The sequence below is a fragment of the Malaclemys terrapin genome, chromosome 9 (genome assembly GCF_027887155.1).
Source record: "Malaclemys terrapin pileata isolate rMalTer1 chromosome 9, rMalTer1.hap1, whole genome shotgun sequence".
Taxonomy (NCBI): Eukaryota; Metazoa; Chordata; order Testudines; family Emydidae; genus Malaclemys; species Malaclemys terrapin.
The window spans coordinates 98099240-98114744 of record NC_071513.1 but is presented as its reverse complement, the minus strand read 5'-3'; the positions used below and the strand labels follow the sequence as shown (position 1 = coordinate 98114744).

Genomic DNA, 15505 nt, shown 5'->3' with positions numbered 1-15505 from the left:
CCCACGCTGCTGTTGCCCTCACCTCACCCCCCTTCTTGCTGCTTCACATTCCCATGCTGGTCCTTGCAGCTGGCCCAGTCCTGGAGAGCTGCAGCAGCATAGGGCAGGGGAGCTCACAGTCAGGGCTGGGGCTGACAGGGTGTCTCCTCTGTCCCTCAGCTGCACCCAGTGAGGTGGGAATTTCCTGCCACCCTGAGCTCCTGGCAAGCTGTAGCCCCAGTAACAAAGCAGACTTGGAGCATGCAGCGTGCCAGCCTCCCTCTTTCCCGGCCATCGGCACGCAGACTGCACTCAACTGCAGGTGCACACGAGCCGCCCAGGGCCCAGGCAGCAGAGGGATGCCTAAGAGCCCTTCTCTCCTGGTCTCTTGGACGTGGGTGATGACGCCCGCTGAAGGACGTGTAGCTAATGTGTAAAGGGGGTGACCCTGAGCCACCCAACCCCCGGAGTGAGTCTGCGCCCCACTTTCATGGAGCGCTCAGTGGCATTGGGCCTGGCATGATCCAAGGGAGAAATGTCCAGACTTTGTAGCATTTTACGGGGCAGCTCCTTTGCTCCGCTCTGCTCCCTTGGTACCACTCAGGGGGCACAAAGGGGGAGGAGACGGGCTGTGCCCTTCTAGCTAGGGATGGCATGGAGCTGGCATAACTGGATCCTGTGTCACCCTCCCTGCAGCTCCTTGTGTAGGGTGAGTGGCTGGAGCACAAGTCACTCCGGTTATCCCTAGCAAGTGGTCCTTCGGGGCCATTATCAGCTGGCATCAGATAGAGCAGCCTCCAGGTTTCTCTAAAGTGCACTGGGACCCCACAGGAGGGGCAGAGAATCAGAGAGCTGTAACCAGCCCCTTAGTACCCCCTCTCCCCTTCGTTCTCTGGCTGTAATCGGCCATGGGCAAAGTAATTCATAGTGAACCCTCCAGTCCCAACGTAAGTGGGTCTGACCAGCGTCCCTCTCCGAGAGAAGGGAAAGCTGAGACCGAGAGGGGGGACGTGACTTGCTCAAGGCCAGACAGGGAGTCAGCGTCAGATCTAAGAACAGAACTCAGCAGTGCCTCCAGCCAGGCTGCCTCCAGCAAGTTACGCCCCTGTAAGGAGAACAATATCCTTCTGCTCTCTACCTCTACCCCGACTGCAACCTAGACTGTGAGTTCTCCAAGGCAGGGACTGCCCATGCCAGGGTTTGCATGGTGCACAGTGGGACCTGATCCAGGTGCTCTGGGTGTGCTAATAAACAGCTGGTTGGGCTTCAGATCTTTCACAGTCTGCTGTGGCAGTGATCCATCTGCCCCATGGATAGGAACTGCATACCACTTGCCCCTCCTCTTCCTCACCCCATCCTCCGATGAAAGTTGGGGCTCATCTCGCTTTTGTTTGTGCCTGACCGATTTATCTCAGCCTCTCCATTCTGTTAGGAGGCCAGAAGATTGCCCAGCTCTCTGGCCAAGACAGGCAGGGGGTGAATTCACCCAGTGCTTCCCAGAAATAGAGCCCCAGCCCCAATGGGGCAGCAGTGAACAGCTGGGAGAGTCTCTCCTCTGCAGCTCCTCACCCACCACAGCTGCTTAGAAGGCAGGGGGTCCTATGCAACGCTGGGCACACCGCAGATCCTTTGCCAGCATCAGTGGGAGGTTAGCCCAAAGCAGAATGTAGACCCCAGGCAGTAAACTGCACCTCCAGCCAGTGCCAGGGCTGCTGCAGTCAATGGCTCTTAGTCGTAATGGCAATTGCATATGCAAATTAAGCCCACCTGTTACTGGAAAATCTGGCCCCGGTCATCCTTAGGCTTAAGAGTCAACATCCACTTTTTGGTATAGGGGGCACAATTCCCGTGTCGGAAGTGACAATTCCCTGGCTGGAAGCGAAGGTTAAGAAGTACAGTTGGTCGAGCAAAGGGAATCAGGAAAAGCTTTGAGAAAAGATATTCATGAATCAATGTGCCAATTGGCCTGGCTGTAATTCCTGGGGTCTCTCCATTGGTCACCCGTGGGGATTCGGACGTGCGCTGAGTATCTGTGCGAAATGCTCACACAGCCCCACAGGTTCTGGCATTTTAACACCACAGATTCATAGAGGGAGATCTGGTATTCAGCATTCCGTTTATTATCCAGAGTGCTCCACTACCCAAGCAGGGAGCTGAAACAATGGTGTGACTGCCGCTTTGACACAGCAGATCCCACGTGTCGTGGCTTTCTCTTCCTCCTCATGGAATGACAAGGAAAACAAACACAACCAACAGGCTGGAATACCTCAAGGCCTTAGCTACAGGACAGCACGTTTGCAAACACTTGCTAGGTTCTTGTTTGTTGGGTGGCTGCAGTGCATCATGGGAGATGAAGTCCAGCTGGGGAGTCTGGCGCATGGAGGAGAATGGGGGAATGAGGCACCCAAACTACAACTCCCTTGAGGTACTGCACTGGCATTTCAGAATCCACATTTTTCGGTGTTCAGGCAGTCCGTTTTTCAATGAAAGTTTGATTTTTTACGCAGACACGTACACTTTTCACACAAAAAATGAATTTGGTCAAAACCCCAATTTTCCATGGAAAAACAATTTCAACGGAAACAGTTTCGACCAGCCCTGGCTGGAAGACCTCACTCTCTCGTGGTGGCTCAGGGAGGAAGTGACTGCCACGTGGTCCCTCTATTCCTGAACAACTTGACCTGGAAGAAGCAGGTTGGATGGAGGGGACTGGAAGAGGAGAGGCTGAGGTTTCCATGCAGATGGGGTGGCATGGAAGGACGTGCAAAGCTGGCCGACAGAGAAGCTAACAGGGTCCTGAAGCTGGCATCATTAAGTGATACACTCTTAGAGACGGTCAGATCCATAGGGGGGAGAGCAGAGTCCTGGAGGGCCTGGGTGATGAGGAAAAAAAATTGAGCATGATAGAAAAAAGGAGAGAAAAATTCTATTGCATGTGTGCGAACGTGTTAACTGTAAATACTCCACTTTTAAAATACTGAGCCATGTGGCTTCCCAGGCAGCTGGAAAGGCACGTCTCAAAATGATGCAGAAACCCAGGTTACTTTGTAATTTCAGATGTTTGAGTTACTCAAGCACAAAATTTCTGACTGGAACACATGGGAAAACTGTTTATTCACACTTAAATAACTCAACAATGGTTGAACTGATTTTAATCAAACTTTCCAAAAGAATTCCCTGCGGAGCTGAGACCAAGGCTGGAAAATTTCAACCCAAAAGGAATTTGTTCAAGAAAGTTATGAGCCGCTAGAAGGGTGGGGGACTAGAATGGAAGCAGAAATTCAACCTTAATTACAGGATAGCACATTTGTCACACTTGGTATAATGAATCAGCAGAACTGTGAACAAGGACTGTACGATTCAGGAAACACTGGTCAAGGGTCCTTCGCTCGCTGGGCATAAACTCCTAGGTTACACTAGATGGCCAGGGGCTTGGGCTTCTGTTTTTCAGATGAAACATGTTGATCACTTGTAGTAATTAAAGATCAAGTTCAAGGAGATTAACTCCAGTGCCCTGACCAAATTCCTGCGTCATGCATGGTCCTTCACGGAGCCAATCATTCAATGCAGAGTACAACCACCCTCGGCTCCTTTCTATTGCTGGAAATCCAGAAGAGGGCTCTTGAGACAGCATGGTCTGACAGCTACAGCACAGCGGTGGGCATCCGGAGACCTGAGGTTTTGGTCTAGTTGTTCACACAGGGTGACCTCGGGGAATAACCACTTCCCCGCTCTGCGCTCCATCTTCCTCATCTGTAAATGGGGCTAGGGATACGGACCCAGCTTTGAGAGCTAGGGACGAGAGGCGCTGTAGGAGAGCCAAGTGTTGTCATTAGTGGGAAAATGGCAATGGGGACAGGGGAGTGTAACTGGAAGGGAACGGGAGAACCCCAGCCACTGCTAAGTAGCTTGCCTGCCCCTTCGGTAACTGCATCTGCCGGTCCCTGTTCTTGGGAAACGGACCATCAGTAACAACCCTGCTGGCAGGTTCCCTCCACCTAGAATAGGGAACTGGGGGGAGGGGAGAAAACCCCAGTGAGATGGGGGGAGGTGCTGACAGAATATTTGATCCATGAGCAGTTGCACATGGCTCCTAGCGTCAGCAGCCGTGCATTAACCCTTCTCTGTTATAGGCGACAGCCTGATAGAAATGAGTCATTCCTGAGGGAGAAGGGTTAATGTGCGGCCAGCCCCAATCAGCTAATCAGGCGTGCGTGTGCCCTGGTCCCACTCAGTCCGTTTTGTGTGCACAGAGCTGAACCTTTCCCTTAAACTGCAAATAATGGCAAAAAGTGAGGTAAAGCCCCACATTTTTATAAATAAAACCTACCTGTTGACCCAGTGCTAGTCAGGATCCCCCTCGCTACCGATTTCTCTTTTATGAGATACCGGTCAACACAGAGAAGTAGGACTGCCCATGACACATTTCAACCAGAGCCCAATTTCAGAGACTTCCTTTGAGCCATGTATGAAGAGAAACCAAACGAAAGCGACACAGAAAATTCAAAGGACAAAAAAAATACCTCTCACCCCTTGTGATATTTCACATCAATCGACACCTACCTTTAGAGCAAAGCCAGCTTTTATGCCCCTTTTTTAAGCCCAGTTTAGAACGCAACTCTGGAGTCGCTTCTGTAACACCCAAGCGGGGTGAATTTTTTCAAATTGTTTATTCGCCAAAAAATGCAGCATCAGTCGACCTGAAACGCTTTACGAATTTGACAGGAATCGTTTCTGCCATTCCCAAAACAGCCAGCGGTGGAGGTGACCCTTAGCCCCGTGCCTGGGGCCCTAGGCTAGGATGTAGGAGACCTGGGGGTGAATCCTCACTCTGGAACAGGCCCCCAAACAGACATTGCAATTGACTGAAAATTCTGAAAAGTTTCAGATTTGGTTCAACCTGAACTGAATTCCCCTCCCCCCCCAGCTTGTTAGACCAGCCACTGAACCGAAAAATTGGTGATTCGCTTTACTGCAGCTTAAAGTTTTTTGTTTGGGAATTTCTTTGGTTTTTAAATAAGCCGAATTACTCTGATGCCAGGCTTCTGCGGTGTCACATAAGTAGCTGGGTGCATTCTCTTCTGAGAGCTTGAGTGTCAGTTCCAGGCTTTTATGCAAAGCTTATTCCAGAGGAGGTATAATTGTTTTAGCAGCTACTTGGCTCCTACCAGTTTCTTTCCCAGGAGCCCACTGTGCTCTACCCCCAGTCCACACCTCGCTCTGCAGGAGGGAGCCCTGCTCCTCTGGACTTTAGCAGATCTGCTAGATACTTGCATATCGGATCTAGGATGTTATTTAACTGTAACATTCGCTCTCCACCCTGCCCATCCCCCCTCTACCTCAATACTCTCTCCTGACAATCCTGCTCTGCCCCACTAGCTCCAGGATGCAGCTAAGTCCTTTAACACTTACAACTTCAAATGCTAATTGCTTAGTAATTAAAACTTTAATCACTGGGCAATTAAAACTTGAAGCAACTGTCAGAGATCTGTTCCATGTCAACAAGGATATATCCATCCCTTTTTTCCCCAGATGCCCTATTTGCAAGAACCCCACTCCATCCAGTCGTGCGGAGAGCTCTCTTTGCATATGTGTGATATAGGGAGATCTTCAGGATTTCCTGGGCAGTAGCCCACTAAAGCTTATGCTCTAATAAATTTGTTAGTCTCTAAGGTGCCACAAGTACTCCTGTTCTTTGTGCTGAGCCAGAGGTGGACAGAAAATGATCAGTCACTGCTGTTAAATTTTAAACCCAGACAATTTTGCATTAAGTAGCATATGAAAGGGTTTTGTTTCTTTAAATCTCCTGCTTTCCATGTTCCCAGGATTAAAATTCTCTTAATCACTTATTTTAACCACATACATTTGCAGACAAATTGCTTCGCCTAATTCAAAATCTGAAGGAGGCTTATAATGGAAGTCTGGCCACAACCTTCACTATGCAATCACTCCAGTGACTCCCTGATACCGTCTGGGCTCCTAGCTTTACGGTCCAGATTTGCAAGACAGCTCAGCTCCCATCTAGGCACCGAAATAAGTGGCTTGACCCCCTCAGAAGAGCTCAGCACGCTGGGTGCAGTGCTCTTGTGAAAACCCAGCTATGCTTTGAGACTCACAGTGGGAGCTGCTGGGTGCTAAGCACGGCTGAAAACCAGGCTCTTATTTTGGGACCTAAATGTGATCTCAGCTTTTTGGGGAAAAAAACAAAAACCAAGGGTGGATGCCAAACCCTTGAAAATCCAAACCCTCCACTCTATTGTATCACTCACACACACACACACACACACACACTCCCCATGTAACTTTATTTGCTATTTTCAGATGACACCCGCCTCTATTCCTACCCCAAATGCGTTTGACCAGATGTTGACAAATGTTATGTCAGTTTCCATGTCAAACAATAGCTATTGTTACGCCCTCTTTTCCCATGTCAGTTTCGAAGAGCAAAGAGCAGCCTTGGAAAGGGGGAAGCCATGAGAATTTGGGGCAAGAGGAACACCTCACGCTTTGCAGGCCTGTCGAGTTGGGGTGGGGGGCTGCAGACTAGCTCCACCTGCCGGAAGGTGTGGGAAATACATCCACCTCTAGGCAGCAAAAGCCCCACCTTAGTCCCTCCATCTGAGCAGCATCAGTGACTGTAATGCGTCACCCCCTAAAGTGCTTCCAGGCTGGGAAGTCAGTTCCCCTTTGTCATGTCAGATTGTCCCCTTTCCAGGCCGGTTGTGTTGCTGCCTGTCATTGCCAATATTCTGTGCCGTGCCTGAGGCGATATCGCGGCCATTAGACCTGACTTCTGTGGGGTTAGCAGCTCAGTGAAGCAAATCCAAATGTCCCCCAGGGCGAGCAGAGAGGAGGGGGCCTGGGGCTGGGAAGCAGCTTCTGCCTTCACCTAGCAGATCAAGACCAACCAGATCACGTCCAACAAATGTAGCAACCGTGGCCTGGCAAATTATGCTAACATCATCCAGCCAAAGCCACCAACAAATTGCAGACAACGCCATCAGCACCGCCAAGTGAACACAGCCAGCACCATCTGGCAAACGTTCCCAATGCCTCCTGGCCCTGCCCAGCCAGCACCACCAACAAACACAACCAGCACCGCCCAGCAAACACAGCCAGCACCATCTGGCAAACATTCCCAATGCCTTCTGGCACCGCCCAGCCAGTGCCACCAACAAACGCCACCAGCACCGCCCAGCAAACACAGCCAGCACCATCTGGCAAACGTTCCCAATGCCTTCTGGCACCGCCCAGCCAGTGCCACCAACAAACGCCACCAGCACCACCCAGCGAACACAGCCAGTGCCATATGGCAAATGTTCCCAGTGCCTCCTGGCACCGCCCAGCCAGTGCCACCAACAAACGCCACCAGCACCACCCAGCGAACACAGCCAGTGCCATATGGCAAATGTTCCCAGTGCCTCCTGGCCCTGCCCAGCCAGCACCACCAACAAACACAACCAGCACCGCCCAGCAAACACAGCCAGCACCATCTGGCAAACGTTCCCAATGCCTTCTGGCACCGCCCAGCCAGTGCCACCAACAAACGCCACCAGCACCGCCCAGCAAACACAGCCAGCACCATCTGGCAAACGTTCCCAATGCCTTCTGGCACCGCCCAGCCAGTGCCACCAACAAACGCCACCAGCACCACCCAGCGAACACAGCCAGCACCATCTGGCAAATGTTCCCAGTGCCTCCTGGCCCTGCCCAGCCAGCACCACCAACAAACACAACCAGCACCGCCCAGCGAACACAGCCAGCGCCATCTGGCAAACGTTCCCAGTGCCTCCTGGCACTGCCCAGCCAGCGCCACCAGCACCACTTGGCAAACATGCCTTCTCAGTGAATTTCCTGTCCCCTGTGTTTAAAATCTTAAGCTGTGGTTCTCCCACAACTGTCACCCGCCCACCAATATGCCCATGCAGATGCTTTTGCCGCCTGCATATTTTATGTTCAATAACACGCCCCAAGGCCCAGCCCTGCCATGCAACGAGCCATGTGTGCACCACAGCACCCACTTCTAACCCGCGCAGAGAGGTTTTCGTTCAGGCAGCGCAGTTTGACCAGAAAGAAAAGGCTTTACCTATCCCTAAGTATCCCTCTTCCCTTGCTCCAGCTCTACTGCCCGATTATACACCCTGCCCTCTCCCTGGGGAACGCGGATTATGCTGATTTTGGTATTTGTGCGGTTGAGGTCGGTGCCCCATTGTGCAAGGTGCTGTACACACATCTAAAGAAAAGATGGGCCCTGCCCCCCCACCCCCAATCCGAGTATAAGACAAGGGTACAGCAGGTGGGTGCAGCAGACAGACCGAGGGAGCACAAGGAAGCAGTGAGACAATTATGGTTAGCATAAGGAGCAATGCTTTCAGCATCCCAGCTGCCTAGCCACTGTCCAGTGTTTGTCAGCATCACAGCCCAGGCTGGTTGCAGACGTATGCTGCGGATGAATGGGTCTTTTTCATTCACAAAAAGCAAAACAGCCTCGATGTCTATTTTCAGACCAAGGAAAAGAACCAAGAAAGAAAGAACAAATATAAAGTCTCCAGGCGAGCGAGTGAACTCAGTCGCTGCACGCCAATCACAGCTCCCGGAGGCTGTACGGCTGTGCAAGGAAAAGGGTGGAACAATTGCCCTTTCCTTCCCATTTACAGTTACCGTCCTGCCTCTTTCCTTTCCATTCACCCCTCAGGCATCTTTGGTTCCTCCTCCATGCCTGGCCTCAGCCCCTCTCCCAGATCCCTGCTGCAAGAGATGTCCTTCCCATTATATGCCAAGGACTGGGGCAGTACTAGCAGCATATTGACTGGGCACTGTCCAGTCTAGTTTTAAATGTGCCAAGGGGGTGGGTTCCATCATTGCCTCCGGAGTCCTTCCCATATTAAACTGCTCCTATCCAACTCTCCCTCATTTCTTGGTTGCTATGGCATCCTCCTCCTCCTTTCTCGGGTTGCCATGGCTCCTCCTGCCTGTGGCAGCAGCAACATCTTCATCAAAGGGAAAGCACCATTTTCCCTCTTAGTACTTAGCACCCCAAGATGATGGTGCCACCAGGACAGGCGACCGAGTTTAGGTTCCCACGGACACGGCAGGTCGGCCGTGCTGCAGGTAGGCCTGACAGCATGGTGACGAGTTACGATCAGGACCCCACTCCCCTGGGGGCTTATGGGGAAGAGAGACCCCCTGCCCTGATTCCTGCCACACTGCCCCCAGTGATCTTCCCCTTAGCACCATGCTCCTGGGCGCCCGGGCACTCGGATCCATTGGTGCACACTGGAAATGACTCAGGAGGGTCTGGCAATTGAGGGAGGAGTATCAAGGGGGTGTCCCGAGGTTCTCACTGAGGAGCCCTGGGGTAAGAAGTGTGTGCAATGGGTGTACCTTGGGTGGGGGAGGTTGGTAGCTGGGTGTAAGGGGAGTAAGGACAAGTGGGGTGCAGGGAGGGTCTTGGCTCAGATTCACAGTGTAGCTGGGAAAGGTGCAAAGCATGGTGAGGCATGGCACAGCACAGTGAGGCATGGCACGGTGAGGTATGGCATGGTGAGGTGAGGCTTGACGTGGCACAGTGAGGTTTGGCACGGTGAAGTGTGACATGGCACGGCGAGGTGAGGTGTGACATGGCACCGTGAGGTGAAGTGTGACATGGCATGGCCAGGGCCAGCTCCAGGCACCAGCTTCTCAAGCAGGTGCTCGGGGCGGCCGCTCTGGAGAGGGGTGGCATGTCCAGGTATTCGGCGGCAATTTGGCGGACGGTTCCCTCACTCCGCCTGGGAGTGAAGGACCTCCCGCCGAATTGCCGCCGCTGATTGCAATCGCAGCTTTTTTAAAAATTTTTGTTTTTGTTGTTGTTTTGGCTGCTTGGGGTGGCCAAAACTCTGGAGCCGGCCCTGGGCATGGCGAGGTGAGGTCTGACATGGCACCGTGAGGTGAAGTGTGACATGACATGGCGAGGTGAGGTGTGACATGACACTGCAAGGTGAGGTATGACATGGCACGGTGAGGTTTGGTACGGTGAAGTGTGACATGGCACAGTGAGGTTTGGCACAGTGAAGTGTGACATGGCACAGTGAGGTTTGGCATGGTGAAGTGTGACATGGCATGGTGAGGTGAGGTGTGACATGGCACGGTGAGGTTTGGCACGGTGAAATGTGACATGGCATGGTGAGGTGAGCTGTGACATGGCCTGGCGAAGCAAGTCCTCCCTCTGTCACTTTCAAATATTCACAACTTTGTCCTTCCAAATGGAGCTTCCCCACCCTCAGCACAGGCCAAAATGCCTCAGCTTTGGGCCAAAGCGAGCATGGCGTTACCAGAGCACCTCCCCCACCCACGCCCTGCCCAGACATCCGAACTGGCTGCATTTCTCTGCTGCTCAGAGAATGTCTGAACAGAGTTATTCAACCCCCGCCCCCCCCGGAAAATTACATACACCTGTGTAATCATACACCAACACACACACGGTCACATACCCCAAATTACTCCCCCCCGCCCCCACACACAGACACACGTGCACCGCCTCACTTGCACAGCCCAACCAGGAGCCATTTCCAAGACATCCTGAGCAGTAGAGAGGAGCGGCTAGAGTGGCCCAGCCATCTCCTTCCCTGGAGCCGCCACACCAGAACAACAGGTGCAATTGCAGGCAACGTACCACGCCATGACCTGGGCATAAACAAGGCCCCAATTTATCCTCACTGCATCCCTTACGGGGACCACACCGCTCCCTAGACGTGGCTTCTGCATTTGTCCCTTTCTTCAGTGCGGTATTTTCCGCTCTCTCTAAGAGACGAAATCTGGCTGGGGGACTCACCCCACGCCCGGCCGAAGGACGCCCACCGCTCCAGAGGCTCACAAGCATTTCCAGGCTTAACGCCAGCATTGCTGCTGCAAATGGCTCCCTTCACTGCCGTCGCATGGCCGGGGCTATTGTTTTCCTCAGTCGCGTTGCACCATGGGCTCTTGGCAAGCTGCGCTAAATCAATACAAGCACTGGAGACAAGTCAGCCAGGAATAAACAGGCAAACCAAATAATACGTGGGAGGATAAACAACTTCAGGAAGTGCCCTGGGGCAGGGCAAGTTCCCCACTAGCCCTGCCAGGCTGGGCCACGGCCCAGGCCAGCGCTCCCCAGGGGCTGCAGGCGAGCTGCCTACAGGCCGCACTGAGGTCAAGCGTGGGCCATCTCACCAGCACCCAGCTGCAAGAATTCCCCTTTTCAAAGGGTCAACGCCTTTGATTTGCACATGCCTTCCCACACAGTGTCCGGCGTTTGTGTCGATGGCTGGGAGGATCACGGGATTAACCCGCGAGATGGGGATAATCCTAAACGGACACCCAGGAATCCACTTTGTTGGGCGAGCAGGCTGGGCACGCGTGGCACAAGCACCTGGCTCGCATGAACAAACTCAGGCTTCTGGAAACAGCTGCTTCTCCCTGGGCCTGTTCAGGGTTCAAAACATATATCTCATGGTCCTTTCTGGTCATTAGCATAGCCCCACCTCTTAGTGACACCATCCGAGCTCCTCCATGGCTCCTAGGAGTGCTGTGACCCACATGCTTTTACAATGGATGCTTTATAGAGCTCTGAAATACAGTGGTTTTCAAACTGTGGGTCACAGTGGCTCTGGTCGGCACCGCTGGTCAGGAGCCGGCCAATGGGAGTGCAGAGCCGGTGCTCAGGGCGGGGGCAGCATGTGGAGCCCCGTGCCGCCCCCTCCTCCCCCCGACTAGGAGCTGGACCTGCTGCTGGCCGCTTTCGGGGCACAGCACGGTCCATAATGCCAGGACAGGCAGGAAGCCTGCCTTAGCACCCCCGCTGCGCCACTGACTGGGAGCTGCCCAAGGTAAGCCCACGCTCCAACCCCAAACCCCAAGCCCCTGCCCCAGCCCTGAGCCTCCCCACAAACCCGGAGCCCCTTCCTGCACCTGAAACCCCTCATTCCCAGCTCCACTCCAGCCCAGAGCCCTGACCCCTCCCACACCCGAACCCCCTGTCCCAGCCCAGAGCCCCCTCCCACACCCTGAACCCCTCATTCCCAGCCCCACCCCACAGCCCTCACCCCACATCCCAACCCTCTGCCCCAGCCCTGAGCCCCTCCCACACCCCAAACCTCTCATCCCCTGCTCTGTTGGGTCACGGGCATCAACAATTTTCTTCAACTGGGTCGCCAGAAAAAAAGTTTGAAAACCACTGCTGTAATAAATATGGGTATAAGCCACACCCCTTCACTTTGTAGAGCTCTGCAATGAATATGGGTATAAGCCACACCCCTTCACTTTGTAGAGCTCTGTAATAAATACGGGTATAAGCCACAGCCCTTCACTTTGTAGAGCTCTGTAATGAATATGGGTATAAGCCACACCCCTTCACTTTGTAGAGCTCTGCAATGGATATGGGTATAAGCCACACCCCTTCACTTTGTAGAGCTCTGTAATAAATATGAGTATAAGCCACACCCCTTCACTTTGTAGAGCTCTGCAATAAATATGGGTATAAGCCACACCCCTTCACTTTGTAGAGCTCTGCAATGGATATGGGTATAAGCCACACCCCTTCACTTTGTAGAGCTCTGCAATGGATATGGGTATAAGCCACACCCCTTCACTTTGTAGAGCTCTGCAATGGATATGGGTATAAGCCACACCCCTTCACTTTGTAGAGCTCTGTAATAAATATGAGTATAAGCCACACCCCTTCACTTTGTAGAGCTCTGTAATAAATATGAGTATAAGCCACACCCCTTCACTTTGTAGAGCTCTGCAATGGATATGGGTATAAGCCACACCCCTTCACTTTGTAGAGCTCTGCAATGGATATGGGTATAAGCCACACCCCTTCACTTTGTAGAGCTCTGCAATGGATATGGGTATAAGCCACACCCCTTCACTTTGTAGAGCTCTGTAATAAATACGGGTATAAGCCACACCCCTTCACTTTGTAGAGCTCTGTAATAAATATGAGTATAAGCCACACCCCTTCACTTTGTAGAGCTCTGTAATAAATACGGGTATAAGCCACACTATTTATACGAGTGAGTAGCCCCTCCCCTTTCCATTGCTGCCACTCAGTCCTGGCATGTGTCCACTCCAGTAGCCCTGAGCTGGCTGGATTTAATGCTGTGTCTGGAACTCAGGCCAACAAAACATCTGCACAGAACTGCACTGTGAGGAAGAGCTGGTAGAGGAGGGGGACGTGGAGGATAGACGGGAGCTCTCCGAGGCCTGGCTGAGCCCAGAGAAAGAACCCGCTGAAGGGGACTCAGGTCGGTGTAATTTGCTGCTCCCATTAATGCACACCTTGTCGTGAACTCTTTTCACAGCCCCTGACACTACCCCTCACCCTCTCAAACTGGTGGCCAATGGCACGCGGGGCAGGAACAAAGGGATTCTGTTTTAAAGCAGTTGGTTTATTTTAAGAGCAAGTGTAGCACTCATCATGGATGGCCAGGGTTATATCTACCTCTGCCCTGTCCACGTGAGACTGTGCCTGGGGGTGTAACCTATGCACTGACAGTAACAGGGAAAAAATAACACAATGCTTGAAGCAAGACGGAAGCTTTCCAAAATATACATCGTAACAGAAACCCTTGATACGTTTTTTTGCAGGCAGAAGAATAATTCTAGTCAAATAAAAACAAGGCAAGTACAATTCAATGCATTCAAAATGGGAAAAGAAATCCACACAAACGAATACCTGAGCCTTCAAATGAAATAGCTCCGAAATACAAAAGAACGCTCGCGAGCAACCCCGTGACTGGGCAGCCAGAGAAAATGAGTTTGCAGAAACGGCATTGTAAACGTATTGGCTGCAGGCTTCCTAGTCCAAAACACAGTATTTTGCTTTCCCAGTCTGAAAGGCCAAGTCCAAAACAAATGAACTTGCCGGCTGTGCTTCAATTCAGGAAAGAAGGAGCAATGCGGCTGGCTCCTGGGGCTTGGCTTGGACTGGCTCACAGGATGAGCCAGCGACCACAACTCTTCTCCGTTCGTGGCACTTGGGGTTTAGCTTGGCCCTTTTTTCTCTGAAGTTCTCAAGCAAGTATTGGTTGATCTGTGCCTGCACATTTCTAGGCAGAGCTGCCTTGTTCCTCCCACTGTGGTACAACAGTCTGCAGTGCACTCCGGGGATCACAACGCGGAGAAGAGCTGGCAACATATGGCCCTTGGCAACCTCAAGCCAGCTAGAGGAGCGGCCTTGGGACGCTGGCACTCTTGTGAGTGCTACAGCCACCAGGATCTCTACTGCCTGTACGTTTAGCTGTGTTTCCGACGCTATTCCCTGCACCTACCTGGAGCTCCACCCCCGGCCCCCCACCCCTCCTAGAGGCCCCCATATAGTGCTGCATGGCCCTGGAGCAAGCAGGAGGAGTGTGTTCCTGTCCATATTCTCAGGCAGATCTACATGGGGAAAATGTTAGGGAGTTGTGACATTTCTCTTTTGAAGCCTGCTAACCCCCTCAATCTAACACCAGCTGCGGGGGCTGGTTGTTTACTGGTGACCTCGTCTGGAGGATCCTGAGGGCCACCCCTCCACACCTGCTGAAAGACTGACCAGGATAAGGAGGAAAAGAAACACACAAGGAAGGACATGTCCTTGGACCTGCTCCAGAGCCCGTGAGGAATGGATGAACACGTGCTGGATGGAAGGAAGGCAGGAGGGTCGAGGGGTGCATTGAGACGTGCACCAAGACATCATGCAAATCCTCAGACAATAAACTCAGATGCTCCAAGCTATTATGGAGGAGAACATCCAGGGCTGAAGCCCAGCAGCCTGGATAATTCCTTCTTCCTGGCATCAGGGGCACACACCTCCCCCCCCTTAAAGACACCAGAATTCCTTCCACTCAGCCCCAGTGGACAGTAAGGAAAGCTGCTAGGAGTACACACACACTGACCCGGGATGCAGCCTATTGAGTCGTGTGTACTGTTATTGCTGCACAATAAAGTTGTATTTTGTGAAAAACATCCTTCATTTTCCTTCTCTCACCATGCCGAGATGTGAACCCCTCATCAAAGGGTATAACAGTTCATAACCTGGCCTGGCCTGTTTATTCCCCCAGCGCAACACAAAGCAGCACACTCCAGTCCTGCCTCCACCACCCGGCACCTCGATGGGCTCTGGCAATCGCTCCCGTGTCAGGCTGTCAGCACACAGCCTTTCCGCTTCCCCCTCCACCCTGCTGGGAATGTTTCCCCATTGGCCTGACACATACTATGTAAAACATACCATGCAGCAAGATCAATAGGAATATTTGACTCACTGAGATCCAGACCCGTCAGGAGACCTCTCTACCTCTAATCTGCCCAAGGCACACGCCGTGGTCATCCTGCACCTGCCTAGGCGATAGTTGAATTTTTCCTTGCTGTTGTCCAAGTGTCCTGTGTATCCTGCTGACCCACCAACACTTGCATAACCATGGAGACGTCCCCCTTTCTGTATGTGCTCAGACACTGGGGGTTTAGAACCGGGATATGGGGATCCCATCTCTCACCCTACACAATTCAGGAAGCCCATATCATTGAA

At 52.4% G+C, this 15505-nt stretch overlaps 1 protein-coding gene across 1 annotated transcript in view; it reads right to left on the bottom strand.

Annotated features, from left to right (window-relative positions):
* Nucleotides 1-10860, bottom strand: part of EPHB3 (EPH receptor B3) — a 58144-nt gene extending 47284 nt beyond the window's left edge. Inside the window, exon 1 of the mRNA XM_054039378.1 lies at nucleotides 10793-10860. The gene's annotated coding sequence lies outside the window, so the exon portion shown is untranslated. The remainder of the gene's footprint in view (nucleotides 1-10792) is intronic.
* Nucleotides 10861-15505: the final 4645 nt, after the last annotated feature.